Source organism: Nilaparvata lugens, chromosome 4 (assembly GCF_014356525.2).
Source record: "Nilaparvata lugens isolate BPH chromosome 4, ASM1435652v1, whole genome shotgun sequence".
NCBI classification, from domain to species: Eukaryota; Metazoa; Arthropoda; class Insecta; order Hemiptera; family Delphacidae; genus Nilaparvata; species Nilaparvata lugens.
Window position 1 is genome coordinate 23,494,695 of NC_052507.1, and position 5,976 is coordinate 23,500,670.

A 5,976-nucleotide genomic window follows, 5' to 3' on the forward strand; every position below is an offset into this window, starting at 1 on the left:
AAAGATAAATACCTTCAAAATTCAGGAGCGGTGTCACCGAATTATGGAAAATGATGACGATAGAACAGTGACCGGCACTAAAATACGTTGAATTGATATAAATATAAAGTAATGAATAAATTACAAAAACATACAAATATTTAATGTTATTACGTTATCTTCTCTTGAAACAATAAATTATTATATCTTGGGATATTAATAAAAATTAGTTGATTATAAAAGTATGATTGAAATTTACTGTCACTGTCAGGTTATCACACCTTCACTGGAATGGAAAGTAAAGAAAGTAAATGGCAAAATTTATATCATATTCTAATAATATGTTGATTGGGCATTTGAATAATGTTCGAACAAATAAATATTTATATCTAACAGTTTTCCGTTAAAACAGTTATCAGTCATTTACCCCACATCAGTTTTGAAAAGTAGACATTGCTCGATTAGACGGTAGCCGTTCATTCAGTTGTTTGATAAGTTGTTGAAGTAAGTATTCTCACTTCTATAGTGAGGTCCACGTTATAATGACAGTATTTGATCAACTTTGGTTTTGCTATCCTTGTCTATCATTCGACAAAGCCGGTGGTACTAACCTTTTCTAGGTTCACAACGATGCCAATTATGTTTTTGACAGTGTAGAAATATAATTAATTAATACAGAGAATCGGCATTGCTATTCTTTTATCTTTATATTCTGCCATTATAACGTGGACCTCACTATACTTTCTTTCCATCTACTTCCTTCTACTTTGTGGATATACCAAAGTTAGTTAGTTTGAAGAAAATATGGATACGTTTAGAGTTGGTGAAAATTATGGAAACAACTAAATATTTTTTTATGAGAAAAATTTGACAGTAGATTCATTGAGGGTACTGTTAAAATTATTTAAACAACTTTTCTTATGAGAATAGTTTGTCGGTAGATTCATTCTGGGTCCTATTCGATTTATAAAAAATACTTTTCTTTTGCTTCAAAAGTTTGGTCTGTCATCTTTAAACAGCCATTCTGAATCAAACTTCATTTTTTAATGGGAAGGTGGTCGATAATAGTCTTTAAAGAATAGATGAAAATGATTTCAATACAGACTCTTTTCATTTTCTTTCATGTTTTCATGTTCTCTTTAAAGAGAACATGATTTCGAAATTTCGATACAGACTTGACGACAACCGAAGATGTTTAAAAGTTATTCACATTTAAAAACTGAAATAAATGAATAGCCTAGGTATAGGCTACATAGAAGAACAAAAAAAATCAATTTTCTAACTATAAGTAAACACTTATAAAAGGTAGGTAGATGACTTATATGAGTAACACTTATACAGTAGTAACATCTACTCACATAGGTATTCAACACTTTTGAACAAAAGAGTTTGATGTGTCAGATTTTCTAATAAGCCTACTCATGTACGTATTTCATTGTTGTATGAGTTATTAGTATCTTTAGACAGAAATGTAGTTTTTTTTCGAATAGGATCCTCAATGAAACCTACCGTCCAAATATCCTGGTAAAAGATAATTATTATAATAAGCTTTTTTCATACTTTTCACCAACTCCGTATACAGTGGATGAGATCCATGTTATAAAGTCAGCATCTAATTAACATTGGTTTGCTATCCCTTGTCTGACATTATAGATAAAGCAGAGAGGCCTATAGTTCTATCCTTTTCCACCTTCGTACCTACTCTTACAAAATCGGTTGTTTTGAGTTAATTGGTCTTCCGTCTTTCCAACAGTCTGGATGTCCGGGAAGTATAATTTCTCCCTTGATTAGAAAAGAAATGTTCCGGAACTCAGTTTCAATGTTATGTTATAAACATAGGAACAAAAATATTGTTGACTATGATCATGATCATTATCTACAGTGTAGCCTATAGAACTAATTCCAGAAGAACTATAAAAAGGTCATGCTATAATTATATGTTGAGAATAAACTAAGTTAGTGAAGTAACTGATTAAATGAAATATAAAATGAAAAACAAAGATAATACAAGAAAATAACTATCATACCAAAAAAATCAATTAAGAAAATTTATAAATAAAGAATAAATCATGAGAAAAGTTTTCTTGACAAATATATTTATCATCAAGAATCAGCAATTAATATCACATAAGTTATTATGTGCAAGACAATGTACCTAGAATACATTATCCTACCTTTTTTTATATGAATTCTAGTTATACATTGGTGCAAGAGATACTTAAATAATTTGAAGTTTAGTTGAAACTTAAATCACATAGCTTATATATTTATTTATCATTATTATCAAGAATCTGCAATATTATTACATAACTCATATATTTTGTATTCATTTTCTTTTTTTTCAGAATATATTGAAGTTTCTGAGTTAATGTGAATAAAAAGCATATTGTTAACAAATCTTTATCTAATTTTTTCCTACTCATGTGAAATAAATTACAGTTATTCTAAACTTATGCCAAGACCAAGAGGGCTATGTACCGGTAACATTAATTATTGTTTGAAATAATCTAAAATAGTTTACAAATGACATGCAAAGCAGACGAAGACTGATGCATTGTTGTGGCAGACTTTAGCCGCATGCCTTTGGATGCACTGCAACTAACACCCAGCGGTCACCTATAACTAAAGCTGCCATATCTCAGTTAATATTGGTCCAATCTTAAAAATCAGGTACCATTCGATAGGTAATTAGATTTACTGAAAAAAGTTACTGATCATTACTTTTTGAGATATAAGCGCCTAAAGATTAAATTTTTGGGACAGAACATTTCAAATTCTGTGAGAGATAAATCCATGAGATTTTGAGGATAGATTCTTCATGATATTGTTTATCTAGTAAAACAAAAATTTTCTGAAAATATCAATTTTTAAGATAGTTATTCAATTTACTAAAAATAACCAAAAATAACTTACCGAATTTGAAACGATCTGTCCCAAAAATTAAAACTCTATCCACTCATATAAAGATCGGAAAAAACTTTTTATTTTGATAGGTTGATAGTAAACAAATCGAAAAACTTTGAAAAATATCACCAGTAGAAAGTTTTATCTAATCTTTGCACAGCCTTAAATACCAACCTTCGTCGCCGCTGCACTGTTTCCATAACCCTTGCCTCGGTTGGCTGTTTTACAACTGTCGGCCGCAGCTCAGAATATTGTCATCTGATTGGCTGATTCCTACCAGCAACTGATGCTGATGCACAGCTGATCAGAGGGCAGCCGACAATCGGTTATAGTGGGAACGTCCGTTACGCACAGCCAATCTCTATACTCCTTGTGCAGAAGCGGTCTGAGAGTTATATTATTTACTAGCCGTCAGGCTCACTTCGCTCGCCATATCTGTCTAGCCAGGGGGCGGAGCCCCCTGGAACCCCGACTGGATCGTCCAAGAATAAGATCAGCAGGCTCGCTTCGCTCGCCTGCATTTTTCATTTGTAGGACGATCCAGTCGGGGGTCCAGACTAAACGTCTGGCTAAACGGATATGGCAAGCGAAGCGAAGCCTGACGGCTAGTAATATAATATTCCCAGGAATAGCACTGATCGAAGTAGCAGTGCCCAATCAATTTTTCCGCGATAAATGCATTTCAATCTTCAACTTGGTGCCAACCTAACAAAGTCAACTCAACTTAATGCCAACCCTTAAAATTATTAATTTAGTTACCAGTCATCAACTGTTTCGAAGAGGTACTCTCTCTAGATTATAGTTCTATATTATCATATGGTATGGACATTTCAATTAATTATAATTAAGAGATTGGAATAAGAAGAATATACATGCTAAAAGACGAACTTTAAACCCTTAAAAACCACGCTTAGTTAAAATTTTTCCAAATCCGTTCTTAGTGCGCCTCCAAAGGGCCAACTGAACATACCTACCAAATTTGATAGTTTTTGGTCCGGTAGATTTTTAGTTCTGCGAGTGAGTGAGTCAGTCAGTCAGTGAGTGCCATTTCGCTTTTATATATATAGATAAGTCTGAGGCCAGGTTGCACAAAAGCCGGTTAGATTTTAACCGTCATTAATTTCATGAGAACCAATCAGAGAAGGCTTTTTTGAAAAGACGGCTTCTCTGATTGGTTCTCGTGGAGTTAATCCGATTAAAATTTAAGCGGCTTTTGTGCAACCGGTACTGAATTTTATACATTTTCCAGTCCTAAAAATGATCTCAGTCTCTCAAGATTTATCATATAAGTTAGCCCCCACGACAATAACCTCATAATGTCGCTGATATTCTGTCAACTGTTGTAATGGAGAGCCAAGAGAATTAGTTGAATTATGTACAGCTGATTTATGAAAATAAACTAATAGTTCTGTGAACAGTAGACCTCGCGCAATTATAAACCACAGCCTCCTCTTATACTGTCCATCAGAGAAAATCCTGTCTGTATGTCGTATCGGCGAGATATCGGTGTGAAAACGACTAATAGCTGTTGGGGTTGGTGTATCACAAATGCTAACATCAAAAGCTAATCTCCTTCAAGACATACTGGCAACAGGTCAGCCCGAGTTCAAAGCAGAGAAAGGTCGAGAGACAATACTATGTTATTTTAGTTATTAATTGCATGCAATCAATAGTAATAGTGCATAAAAATTGCATTCAATGAGGCATGCAATTAATAGTCCACACAGCAGCTCATTTTTCACCAAGTTACATTGAGATATTGAATTGCATGCGTCATGGCATGCAATTTATAATCCACTCGACAGCTGATTTATGATGAATAATTCTAGTCTGATTTTTACTCTAATATTGGCGTATGAAAGAGGCTCCTTTTCCTTTTATATTATCCTTGAAATTCAAAATTTCCAAAAAACTTGTGTATACGTCGACGAGCAATTTGAAAAGGAGCCTGTCAAATTTCATGAAAATCTATTGCTGCGTTTCGCCGTAAATGCGGAACATATAAACATAAAGAGAAATGCAAATATTAGACCTCACTTCGCTCGGTCAATAAGTACTACTTGATATTAATTTATTCTTATTCAATTTCAATATTATCCTATATAGACATATCCTCGGAAAAAAGCAGATGAGGCTTCAATCTTGAAAATAGATACAGTGCAGAGGCAATCCAGCTACTGGCCGATTCATCGTTCAAAATACTAGTCGTTCTGTGAACAGTAGACCTCACACAGTATTCTCATCCACAAGTACCTGATTGAAACTATAGACCTTATGGAAATACAGCAATAGACTGGCTTCTCCACATTTATATCTGTGTAATCACTTCTCAGCTGATTTATGATGAATAATTCTATAGTCTGATTTTTACTCTAATATTGGCGTATGAAGGAGGCTTCTTTTTCCTTTTCTATTATCCTTGAAATGCAAAATTTCCAGAAACCTTGTATATACGTCGACGCGCAATTGAAAAAGGAACATACCTGTCAAATTTCATGAAAATCTATTACCGCGTTTCGCCGTAAATGCGCAACATATAAACATTAAGAGAAATGCCAAACTGTCGACTTAAATCTTAGACCTCAATTAGCTCGGTCAATCAATTGAAAGACTAAAAAAAATTGATTGAATTGGTTTTGTTCCGGGAGTAACAAATCATTTTCTATCAACCCGACTCAACCTGTGATCCAGTTTTTTAGAAAATTAAGTCAAATATATAATTTGAATTACTATATTTATAAAAATAAAACCTAGTGATCTATTGGTCCGTAAGCTGCGCAGCTACATTTGAAGACGCTTTTGAATCAAGATAAAGTCGTTTGCAGATGATTGCGAATCATCGCTGTCAAACGGGACGGCAACGGGAGCGGAAGTTTTCAAGTCGTTGTTGAATGGTAACAATATTGATAGTCGTACCGGTGTGTGCAAGAAAAGACCACGCTCATTGAAATATATTTTGACCAATAGCAGCTTATATAAGTGATATTTTTTGACAAAATCCCAGTTTTTCATTAATAACAGTTTCTTTCCTTACAGTTTTCAAAAGAAAATAGTTGACACTAAGACTGGAGACGATAAATCAAGGGCTATAAC

General features: G+C 33.6%; 1 protein-coding gene across 2 annotated transcripts in view; it reads right to left on the reverse strand.

Annotated features, from left to right (window-relative positions):
- The window catches only part of LOC111047212 (dipeptidyl peptidase 3), a 29,752-nt gene extending 29,466 nt beyond the window's left edge, over window positions 1–286 (reverse strand). The window contains exon 1 of one of the 2 annotated variants that reach the window (XM_022332907.2): window positions 13–286. The gene's annotated coding sequence lies outside the window, so the exon portion shown is untranslated. The remainder of the gene's footprint in view (window positions 1–12) is intronic. The other variant, XM_039427137.1, reaches the window with a different exon arrangement.
- Between the last annotated feature and the right edge of the window lie 5,690 nt (window positions 287–5,976).